The 12,780-nt window shown below is 43.5% G+C and overlaps 1 pseudogene; it reads left to right on the forward strand.

Annotated features, from left to right (window-relative positions):
* LOC135558245 (histamine H3 receptor-like) lies at positions 1-11,867 on the forward strand (annotated as a pseudogene).
* The last annotated feature ends 913 nt before the right edge of the window (positions 11,868-12,780 follow it).

The raw sequence follows: 12,780 nt of genomic DNA on the forward strand, positions 1-12,780 counted from the left end.
ATGATTTGTTGGCAGGAATCTAATAAGACAGCCATCGGGCGTACTGTGAGTCGCTTCCTGAGTGTTCGAAATCTGGGCAGGGAATTCCAGTACCTGGTTGACTGGGAGGGTTATGGCTCGGAGGAGAAGTGCTGGGTCCCCTATAGGAACATCCTGGACCCAACCCTGATCGCTGAGTACCGGTACCCCGTTCAACCAGGTATGGGCCCAGGTAGGATACCAGGTGGTGCCCCTGGCGGGAGGGGGGGGGGGGGGCTGTCACACCCTGATCTGTTTTACCGGTCTTGTGCTTGTCTCCACACCCCACCAGGTGTCTCCTATTATTCCCTGTGTATTTATACCTGCGTTTTCTGCCTGTCGGCCAGTTTGTCTTGTTTTGTCAGGTCTGTGTGTTTCCCGTTGCTCTAGTTCTTGTTTTCTAGTCTTGCCGTTTCTCGACCTTTCTGCCTGGCCTGAGCCTGCCTGCCGTTATGCCCCCTTTTTGACTCTGCCTTCGATTACGAACCTCTGCCTGCCCTCAACCTGCCCTTTTGCCTGACCCTTTGTTATAACTATTCAGAGAACCAAACCATCTGCTTCCTGTGTCTGCATCTGGGTCATATCCTGAGTCGTGATAATCAAAACGAAAGCATTTTGAACAGACACATTTTTCTTTAGGCTAGTAGTATTGGTTTATTGCAGCCATAGACAGAATTGTACACCAATTTACAATCAGATTGTTATCAAATAGTAAAATCATACACTATCAGAATCCTTTCAATATAAATACAAAAAGATAATACCCTCCACTAACACAGTTCTTCGTGATCAGTTACTTGATTGACAACACTGTTTGAGACAAAATAATCTGTGGTGGTGGTGGTACACTGCTATGGGATTAGCCAATAGGCTACGCTGGTATTTAACCCTTCTAAAGTAAATAATAACTGTTCAAAGTGTAATCACAACTTGACATGCCCTTTGGCATCTTAATGACCTCTAAAATACCAGCAGGGAAATGTAATAATGTGCATCTTCATTCGGTCTGCTCTGAATTGGACTTTTATTTTCCGTGAACATGGCAATTCCATATTATTGTGTGGAAGGGTGTCCATCTATCTGAGCAAAAAAGGTCCAAAATGTGAATGGCTGGAAATGATATATTAATATTTGTTGAGTACGACTGAGCTGCAGTATTCAATCCAATCTGAAAGACAAACTCAAGCCAAGAGACGGAAATACATGCAGTGCCTTTCGAAAGTATTCACCTCCTTTTTCGTGTTTGTTGCCTTACAACCTGGAATTAAAAGGTATTTTTTGGGGGAGTTTGTATCATTTGATGTACACAACATGTCTACTGGCGAACAGCAGTTTTTCCTTTAAACAATGACTTTTTTTCTGGCCACTCTTCTGTAAAGCCCAGCTCTGTGGAGTGTACTGCTTAAATTGGTCCTACGGACAGATACTCCAATCTCTGCTGTGGAGATTTGCAGCTCCTTCGGGATTATCTTTGGTCTCTTTGTTGCCTCTTTGATTAATGCCCTCCTTGCCTGGTTTGTGAGTTTTGGTGGGCGGCCCTCTATTGGAAGATTTGTGGTGCCATATTCTTTCCATTTTTTAATAATGGATTTAACGGTGCTTTGTGGGATGTTCAATGTTTCTGATATTTTTTTATAACCCAACCCTGATCTGTACTTCTCCACAACTTTGTCCCTGACCTGTTTGGAGAGCTGCTTGGTCTTCATGGTGCCGCTTGCTTGGTGGTGCCCCTTTCTTAGTGGTGTTGCAGACTCTGGGGCCATTCAGAAAAGGTGTGTGTATGTACAGTTGAAGTCGGAAGTTTACATACACCTTAGCCAAATACATTTAAACTTTGTTTTTTCACAATTCGTGACATTCAATTTTAGTAAAAATTACCTGTCTTAGATCAGTTAGGATCACCACTTTATTTTAAGAATGTGAAATGTCAGAATAATGGTAGAGAGAATGATTTATTTCAGCTATTATTTCTTTCATCACATTCCCAGTGGGTCAGAAGTTTACATACACTCAATTAGTATTTGGTAGCATTGCCTTTAAATTGTTTTACTTGGGTCAAACATTTTGGGTAGCCTTCCACAAGCTTCCCACAATAAGTTGGGTGAATTTTGGCCCATTCCTCCTGACAGAGCTGATGAGTCAGCCTCCTTGCTCGCACACGCTTTTTCAGTTCTGCCCACAAATTTTCTATATGATCGAGGTCAGGATGGCCACTCCAATACCTTGACTTTGTTGTCCTTAAGCCATTTTGCCACAACTTTGGAAGTATGCTTGGGGTCATTGTCTATTTGGAAGACCCATTTTGTGACCAAGCTTTAACTTCCTGACTGAAGTCTTGAGATGCTGCATAATTTTCCTCCCTTATGACGCCATCTATTTTGTGAAGTGCACCAGTCCCTCCTGCAGCAAAGCACCCCCGCAACATGATCCTGCCACCCCCGTGCCTCACGGTTGGGATGGTGTTCTTCGGCTTGCAAGCCTCCCCCTTTTTCCTCCAGACATAACAAGGGTCATCATGGCCAAACAATTCTATTTTTGTTTCATCAGACCAGGGGACATTTCTCCAAAAGTACAATATTTGTCCCCATGCACAGTTGCAAACCGTAGTCTATATAGGATTCATTTTACTGTGTATATAGATACTTTTGTACCTGTTTTCTCTAGCATCTTCACAAGGTCCTTTGCTATTGTTCTGGGATTGATTTGCACTTTTCGCACCAAAGTACATTCATCTCTAGGAGACAGAACGCATCTCCTTCCTGAGCGGTATGATGGCTGTGTGGTCCCATGGTGTTTATACTTGCATACTATTGTTTGTACAGATGAACGTGGTACCTTCAGGAGTTTGGAAATTGTTCCCAAAAATGAACCAGACTTGTGGAGGTCTAAACTTTTTTCTTGGCTGATTTCATGATGATTTCATGATTTCATTTCATCTGTCTGTAAACAATTGTTGGGAAAATGACTTGTGTCATGCACAAAGTAGAAACTTGCCAAAACTATAGTTTGTTAACAATAAATTTGTGGAGTGGTTGAAAGACGAGTGTTAATGACTCCAACCTAAGTATATGTAAACTTCTGACTTCAACTGTACATACAGTGCTTTCAGAAAGTATTCATACCCCTCCACATTTTGTTCTGTTACAGCCTTAATTTAAAAAAATATGTTTTTGCAAATGTTTTGAAAATGAAATGCGGTGTCTCATTTACATACTGTAAGTATTCTCACCAATGAGTCAATACTTTGTAGAAGCCCCTTTGTCGGCGATTATAGCTATGAGTCGTCCTGAGTATGTCTGTATCAGCTTTGCACATCTGGATTTGGGGATTTTCTCCCATTATTTTTTGCAAATTTTCTCAAGCTCTGCTAATTTAGATGGGGAGCGGCGGTGAACAGCAATCTTCAAGACTTTCTAAACTTTTTTCAATGGTATTCAAGTCTGGGATTGGCAGTGCCATTAGAGGACTTTCCCATTATTGTTCTGAAGCCATTCCAATGTTGTTTTGGATTTATGCTTGGGGTCATTGTCCTGGTGGAATGTAAATCTTCGCCCCTAGTCTAAGGTTGTTTGCACTCAGAAGCAGGATCTCATCAATGATTTACCTGTATTTCCTTGCTGCTGAAAAGCATCCCCATAGCATGTTGCTGCCACCACCATGCTTCACAGTAGGGATGGTGTTAAATGGGTGATGAGCTGTGCCTGGTTTTCCACAGATGTAGTACTTTTCATTGAGGCCAAAGAGAGATTTTGTGATCTGAGACAAAAATATATTTTCCTTATGATCTGTCTTTCACGTGCCTTTATTTTACTTGACACCTTGCGAGAGAGAGAGAGAGAGAGAGAGAGAGAGAGAGAGAGAGAGAGAGAGAGAGAGAGAGAGAGAGAGAGAGATAGAACCTCACACTTTCCAGAACATTTAGGCATTTACAATCTCTAGAGCTGACAGCCCTTTTGCACTGTTTCACTATGGCTTTTGCTCTTCTTCTGTTAGGTTTTATGACGTACCATAACTCATGTTGTATTGCTGCCACCAACTGTACAGGGGTGAACATGACGTCCCCCACGAATGATGCAGCACCCCACCTTGGGCCAATTTAGATATTGCATGTGACTAACACATTTCAGTTCATTACTATAAGCTCCCGACTTGGGTCAATAAGTGTCATTTTGTTAATGACGGATCTCTATGGCAAGACACATCATTCACCGTTTCATCATAATCGGGCCAATGCTGTCATAACCCATGATGGTGCCGGAGGGGAGGGCTGCCGTCTTATCGGCTGTTAGCCAACCATGCTTTTTTGTTCATTTTTTTTTTGCGTTGATCGTAACTTTGTTTTGTACATAATGTTGCTGCTACCGTCTCTTATGACCAAAAATTGCTTCTGGAAATCAGATCTGCGATTGCTCACCTCAAACTGGATGAAGAGTTCTTCAACGAGTCTGACAGGAGGGACACCCGACCAGGCCCAGATCCCCGTTATTCGCTGGATTAGCTGGAGAAGGAAACAGAGATTTTGAGGCAAAAGATCAGGGTGTCTAGTGAGGATCAGGGAATGAAGTCTCGAGGTTTTGCTCGCCTGAGGTAGAGTATCACATGATAAGCTGTATACCACACTATCTACCTAGAGAGTTTTCATCTGTACTTTTCGTAGCTGTCTACATACCACAACAGACCGATGTTGGCACTAAAACCACGCTCAATGAGCTGTATACCGCCATAAGCAAACAGGAAAATGCTCACCCAGAGGCGGTTCTCCTAGTGGCTAGGGACTTTAATGCAGGGAAACTTAAATCAGTTTGACCTTATTTCTATCAACATGTCAAATGTGCAACCAGAGGTAAAAACATTCTAGACCACCTTAACTCCACACACACAGAGACACATACAAAGCTCTCCCTCGTCCTCGATTTTGCAAATCTGACCATAATTCTTTCCTCCTGATTCCTGCTTCCAAGCTAAAATTAAAGCAGGAAGCACCAGTGACTTGGTCAATAAGAAAGTGGTCAGATGAAGCAGATGCTAAACTACAGGACTGCTTTGCTAGCATAGACTGGAATATGTTGCGGGATTCTTCCGATGGCATTGAGGAGTACACTACATCAGTCACTGGCTTTATCAATAAGTGCATCGAGGACGTCGTCCCCACAGTGACTGTATGTATATACCCAAGCACAAGTCATGGATTACAGGCAACACTCGCACTGAGCTAAAGGGTAGAGCTGCTGCTTTCAAGGAGCGGGACTCTAACCCGGAAGCTTATGAGAAATCCCGCTATGCCCTCCGACGAACCATCAAACAGGCAAAGCGTCAATACAGGACTAAGATCGACTCGTACTACATCGGCTCCGACACTCGTCGGATGTGGCAGGGCTTGCAAACTATTACAGACTACAAAGGGAAGCACAGCCGAGAGCTGCCCAGTGACCCGAGCCTACCAGAAGAGCTAAATAACTTCAATGCTCGTAACACTGAAATATGCATGAGAGCATCAGCTGTTCCGGAAGACTGTGTGATCACGCTCTCCATAGCCGATATGAGTAAGACCTTCAAACAGTTCAACATTTACAAGGCCACAGGGCCGGATGGATTACCAGGACATGTACTCCAAGCATGTGCTGACCAACTGGCAAGTGTCTTAACTTTTGAACATCTTGGCCTTGTTCTGTTATAATCTCCACCCGGCACAGCCAGAAGAGGACTGGCCACCCCACATAGCCTGGTTTCTCTCTAGGTTTCTTCCTAGGTTTTGGCCTTTCTAGGTTTTTCCTAGCCACCGTGCTTCTACACCTGCATTGCTTGCTGTTTGGGGTTTTAGGCTGGGTTTCTGTACAGCACTTTGAGATATCAGCTGATGTACGAAGGGCTATATAAATAAATTTGATTTGATTGGATTTTATTGTGGACTACAGGAAATGGAGGACCGAACATGCCCCCATCCCCATTCTCACTGAGCTGTAGGGAAGCCGGTCGAGAGCTTGAATTTCCTTGGCTTCCACATCACCAACAAACTATCATGGTCCAAACATACCAAGACAGTCATGAAGAGGGCACGGCAACCTATTCCCCCCTCAGACTGACCTGATTTGGCATGGGACCTCAGATCTTCAAAATGTTCTACAGCTGCACCATCGAGAGCATCCTGACCGGTTGCATCACTGCCTGGTATGTCAACTGCTCGGCCTCTGACCGCAAGGCACTACAGCGGGTAGTGCGTACGGCCCTTTACATCACTGGGGCCAAGCTTCCTGCCATCCAGGACCTCTATCACAGGCAGTGTCAGAGGAAGGCCCTAAAAATTGTCAGACTCCAGCCACCCTAGTCATAGACTGTTCTCTCTGCTACTGCACGACAAGCAGTACCGGAATGCCAAGTTTAGGTCCAAGAGGCTCCTAAATAGCTTCTACCCCAAGCAAAAGACTCCTGAACATCTAATCAAATGGCTACCCAGACTATTTGCACCCCCCCCCCCCCTCTCTCTCCGACGGTGCTGCTACTCTCTGTTATTATCTATGCATAGTTACTTTATTAACTCTAACAACATGTACATATTACCTCGACATCGGTTCCCCCTGTATATAGCCCCGCTATTGTTATTTACTGCTGCTCTTTAATTTTTTTGTTAATCTTATCTCTTTATTTTTTTATTTGTTAGGTATTTTCTGAAAAACTGCATTGTTGTTAAGGGCTTGTAAGTAAGCCTTTCACTGTAAAGTCTACACCTGTATTCGGCGCATGTGACAATAATTTGATATTACATGTGACTAACATACTAACACACAGATGCACCGTCCCCTCCCCAACAAAGTCAATTCCTTTAAGGGTAAGGGAGTCCTATACCTCTTTCAGTACTCGCCACTTGAAAAACAGTGTGACCATATCATTAAAAAACACTTGCACGGCCTCCCGTTTGGAACAGCGGTCTAAGGCACTACATCGCAGTGGTGCGGCGTCACTACAGCCTGGGGTTTGATCCCAGGCTGTGTCACTACCGGCCGTGACCGGGAGTCCCATTGGGCGGTGCACAGCTGACCCAGCGTCGTCCGGGTTAGGGGAGGGTTTGGCCGGTAGGGGTTTTTGCTTGGCTCATTGCTCTCTAGCGACTCCTTGTGGCTGTCAGGGCGCCTGCAGGCTGATTTCGGTCGTCAGTTGAACAGTGTTTTCTCCGACACATTGGTGCAGCTGGCTTCCGCGTTAAGGGGGTGGGTGTTAAGGAGTGCGGCTTGGCAGGTCATGTTTTGGGAGGACGCATGACTTGACTCTCGCCTCTCCCGAGCTCGTTGGGGAGTGTTACGTCTAGCCCCGAGTCCAGGTTGTAGTGCACCCAACATCAGTCAAAATGGTGGTTAGGTCTGATTTTCCATCTGTGAAAGGTAGCACCTTCCTAGACAATGTGCCGGACGTCAACTACAGTTATGGCCAATGTACCCAGTGTAACATCACGTCATTGACCATTTGTTATTGAGAAGAGTTCTATTGGAGTGGACAAACTGTGAATGTCACCAAAAGGCCTTAAGCAAGAGTTTTTCTTAGTTATCTAAGACATTTTCATATTTATCTATGTTGCATTAATACAGTATGTCTTGCCATCCATATTGTATATGCAGAATGTATGTTTAGTATTTTGTCTATAATAACTGTGGTACACAAATTGCTTTGAAGTAGTACACAATAAAAGTATAATTAAACATATACAAATATAATATGATAGTGAATGTGAATGAATAAGCCTTTACATAATTGATCTAATGTCCATATATAGTTACTGTACAATGAGTTTGAAACAGCTACCCACAACATATTTCACCTCTATTACTGTGCAAAACAAATTATGACATTGGTGCTATTCAAAATGTGTTCATTTGAGAACATCTATCAACATTTTGGCCATTTAAACAGTGTGCGTCCTGGCTTGCCTACCGATAATGGTAGAAGGGCTGTGAAAAAGGCTATTTTCCTTTGTTCTGAACATATGCCATGTGTCTGCCTCTGACATAAAATGGTGAGAAATGAACAAAAATAAGTAATATGAACATATCAGAAATGATAGTGACTGTTTTCTAAGAACCAAAGAAAGTCAATGGCTGAATCACTAGGGAAAGGTTCAAGAGTCTCTGCTCCCATCAGGCCCTGACATTGGTCAACCATTGACCTTCTGTCCCTTTTTGTGTAACTCACCTGGGTCATCATCAGCAAGCAAAGTGCCACTCTGCTACTGTCCTGAAAGGGCCCATCTGGACAGGTTAATCATTCATGACCTCACCATAGAGATAGATAGAAGACTCTAGTGCCCATTTGGCAGTATATTGCCAACCTCGTGGTTTATACATGTTCAAACAAAATACACTAGGTGGTAGTGTGCACCCTTTCAGTATGTTTGTCGGCTCAAGTAGTAGAGAGAAAAACATTTACTACTTCAAAATGGAGATGGCCTTAATGGTGCTGCTCATGCTCTCACAGACGCCATAATTTGACAGATGAAATTATGCAATGTCTATCTATGTCTATGGACAAAGGAGGGAGTGCTGCTGCATACGATGTACTATTTTGTTTGACGAGCACAACACTTAACATGTAAGGGAGTATATTGAAGAACCTCACTGACTCGTTAGACATCATGAAGCAGCCTAGGCTGAGGGGACGTACCAAGGCACCTCCCCTTTTCCTGACCATGTGAGCTGACCAGGAAATACTCTTTCACTCCAACCCCTAGTTACAGTTGAAGTCGGACGTTTACATACACTTAGGTTGGAGTCATTAAAAGTCGTTTTTCAACCACTCCACACATTTCTTGTTAACAAACTATATTTTTGGCACGTCGGTTAGCACATCTACTTCGTACATGACACAGTCATTTTTCCAACAATTTTTTACAGGCAGATTATTTCACTTATAAAACACTGTATCACAATTCCAGTGGGTCAGAAGTTTACATTCACTAAGTTGACTGTGATTTTAAACAGCTTGGAAAATTCCAGAAATAATATCATGGCTTTAGAAGCTTCTGATAGGCTAATTGACTTCATTTGAGTCAATTGGAGGTGTACCTGTGGATGTATGTCAAGGCCTACCTTGAAACTCAGTGCCTCTTTGCTTGACATCGTGGGAAAATCAAAAGAAATCAGCCAAGACCCCAGAAAAACTATTTGTAGACCTCCACAAGTCTGGTTCATCCTTGGGAGCAATTTCCAAACTCCTGAAGGTACCTCGTTCCTCTGTACGAACAATAGTATGAAAGTATAAACACCAAGGAATGTAGCCATCATATCAGGAAGGAGACATGTTCTGTCTCCTAGAGATGAACGTACTTTGGTGCGAAAAGTGCAATTCCTACCTAGAACAACAGCAGTGGACCTTGTAAAGATACTGGAGGAAACAGGTCCAAAAGTATCTATATCCACAGTACAACGAGTCCTATATTGACATAACCTGAAAGGCCGCTCAGCAAGGAAGAAGCACCTGCTCCATAACCTCCATAAGAAAGCCAGACTACGGTTTACAACTGCACATGGGGACAAAGATCGTACTTTTTGGAGAAATGCCCTCTGGTCCGATGAAACAAAAATAGAACTGTTTGGCCATAATGACCCTTGTTATGTTTGGAGGAAAAAGGGGGAGGCTTGCAAGCCAAAGAACCCCATCCCAACCGTGAAGCACAGGGGTGGCAGGATCATGTTGCGGGGGTGCTTTGCTGCAGGAGGGACTGGTGCACTTCACAAAATAGATAGCATCATGAGGCAGGAAAATTATGTGGATATATTGAAGCAACATCTGAAGACATCAGTCAGGAAGTTAAAGCTTGGTCGCAAAATGGGTCTTCCAAATGGACAATGACCCCAAGCATACTTCCAAAGTTGTGGCAAAATGGCTTAAGGACAACAAAGTCAAGGTATTGGAGTGGCCATCACAAAGTCCTGACCTCGATCGTATAGAACCTTTGTGGGCAGAACTAAAAAAGTGTGTGCGAGCAAGGAGGCCTACAAACCTGACTCAGTTACACCAGCTCTGTCAGGAGGAATGGGCCAAAATTCACCCAACTTATTGTGGGAAGCTTGTGGAAGGCTACCCGAAATGTTTGACCCAAGTTAAACAATTTAATTAAAGGCAATGCTACCAAATACTAATTGAGTGTATGTTAACTTCTGACACACTGGGAATGTGATGAAAGAAATAAAAGCTGAAATATATCATTCTCTCTACTATTATTCTGACATTTCACATTCTTAAAATAAAGTGCTGATCCTAACTGACCTAAGACAGGACATTTTTACTAGGATTAAGCGTCAGGAATTGTGAAAAGCTGAGTTTAAATGCATTTTGCTAAGGTGTATGTAAACGTCCGACTTCAACTGTACATACTACCTGGTACGTTGTCACATGGTACCGGTCACACCCTAATATTAGCAAGCCCCTAAGGGTTCAAATCCCAAATCGAATGATGGACTGTAATCTGTTTACATATAACAAATTTGCCATATATTACACAGTGTATTTTTACATTGAGGTGTGGTTTTGTCCTAAAAAAAAAAAATTGTAAAAGAAAAGAAATGTAACCTTTATTTTTGACAGGGAGTGAATGCTGAGACCAAAGTCTCATTTCCAGATGAGCCCTGTATGTGTGTACAATGCCACTGCGCCAGGAAAAATACTAGCTGAGAGAACCTCTGTAGGAGCCTGTGGAAAGGGCAGTGAGGGAGTATTTTTAGACTTTGGGTGTCTGTGATTTGGAGTAAAGCTGTCAGTTACTCCATATTGTTGACAGGAAGGAGCGATGTGTTACTGCAGGGACTTAGTGTTTTGATTGCAGACAGTTTCTATTAGATACACTCTAGCAACTGTCAGTCCTTTCAGGAAGGCTCCACTTTGATTTTATCAACAAAATAATACTTCATTGTTAATGCTCTTATACAAATCTTCTGAGCTCCAATTCATGCCGCCCCCTCACTTTGCCTATTTCACAGCTCATGGTAATGTATAATTACAGCCCACCTAATTCCATATTTTGTACAACTTTTGAACCAACATCTAGACAGAATGACAAATAATAACTAATAATAACTCTCGTTCCATGGTTTTCACCAGGTGAGCTATCATGCCAGACAGGGCAAGACCCTTCGAGCCATCATGAAGACGATAGCACTCTGGGTCCTGGCCTTCGTCCTCTATGGCCCTGTCATTATCTTCTGGGAGCTGGGGGAAGAGAAGAGCCGCATCCCAGAGGACGAGTGCTCCGTTGAGTTCTACTCCACTTGGTACTTCCTCAGTGCCTCCATGTTGGAGTTCTTCTCCCCCTTTATCTCTGTAACATTCTTCATCCTCAGCATCTACCTCAATATCCATAGGAGGAGGCTCCAGAACTGAGATGAGGCCTGTGGACAGCCCCACATGCCCTGGGGATAGGTAAAGGCATCCGCCTCACCTCCCACTTCTCCCAGAACATGGTGGTGGTTAAAAGGTTGACTAGGGCTGTGTCTGTCCAGGGGAAGGGATCATGCTCAGGGTCCTTCCACTCCCAGATGTCCCCTCCCCCCATGGAGCAGCAGGACATCTCTTCCAACAGGAGCACCCAACACCTCCGGCTTTCCAGGGACAAGAATATGGCCAAGTCGCTGGACCTCAGAGTGTGTGTCTTTGCTGGGCGCCCGTGGCTCTGCTGACGATCATCAGAGCCGCCTATAGGGGGCAATGCATGCAGCACCGCTGGTATGAGGTCACCTTCTGGCTGCTGTGGCTCAACTCAGCTATTAAAACCCTTTCCTGTATCCACTCTGCCACAGCGGCTCCACAGGGCCTTCGGCAGGATCCTGTATCCCAGTACGAGGTCGACTCAGCTTGCCGCCAACTGACCTTCAGCATGACAGGCCTCGACTGTGACAGGCCTCGACTGTATTGTGACGGATGGGCCATTGACCAATGACAGGCTTCTACGGCATGTGACAGATGGGACATCTAAAGAGATGGTCACACACACGCACATAAAGCACTTTACTGTACATAGATTCAAAGGAGAATCTCATGACCAAATCTGATACTTTACCAATGTAAAAATTGGATAGAACATCTTTCCTTTATTTCGTGTATCTCCTTTCTCCTCACCTCCTTCACATAGACTCAAATGAGATACTCCCCACTAGACGTCAGTTCAATGTCCATTTATGATTTACATTTGTGTCACGTGAGTTGGGGTGGGCATTTCTATGTTTTGTGTTTCTATGATTTTCCATCTCTATGTTTTGGCCGGTTATGGTTCTCAATCAGGGACAGCTGTCTATCGTTGTAGCTGATTGGGAACGATACTTAGGTACCCTTTTCCCCCACCTGTGTTTGTGGGAAGTTGACTTTCTTTATGGCACTTAGCCTTAAGCGTCACGGTTTTGTTTTGTAGTGTGTATTGTTTTGTTTGGCGTCTTTTTCTTAATTAAAGAACATGTACGCTCATCGGCCGTGACAATTTGGTTGAGTTTTCAACGTGAAATCTACAAAAGATTACACATTTCCATTGGATTTTGGTTAAAATTTAAGTGAAAAATATGAAACTCCCTTACATTGATTACTTTTAGCAAATCCAATCAGTTTTCCACGTTTATTCAACGTCATCACATTAAAGGTTTTAGTTGTTGAAATTACGTGGAAACAATGTTGATTCAACCCATTTTTGCATAGTGGGTCAGTACCAAATCTGATAATTTACCAATTAAAATGTATGATGGATCAAAATATGTTGTCATATTGAATACTGTTTACATCCCTGAAGTGTAT

Source organism: Oncorhynchus masou, chromosome 17, assembly GCF_036934945.1.
Source record: "Oncorhynchus masou masou isolate Uvic2021 chromosome 17, UVic_Omas_1.1, whole genome shotgun sequence".
In the NCBI taxonomy this organism is placed as follows: domain Eukaryota; kingdom Metazoa; phylum Chordata; class Actinopteri; order Salmoniformes; family Salmonidae; genus Oncorhynchus; species Oncorhynchus masou.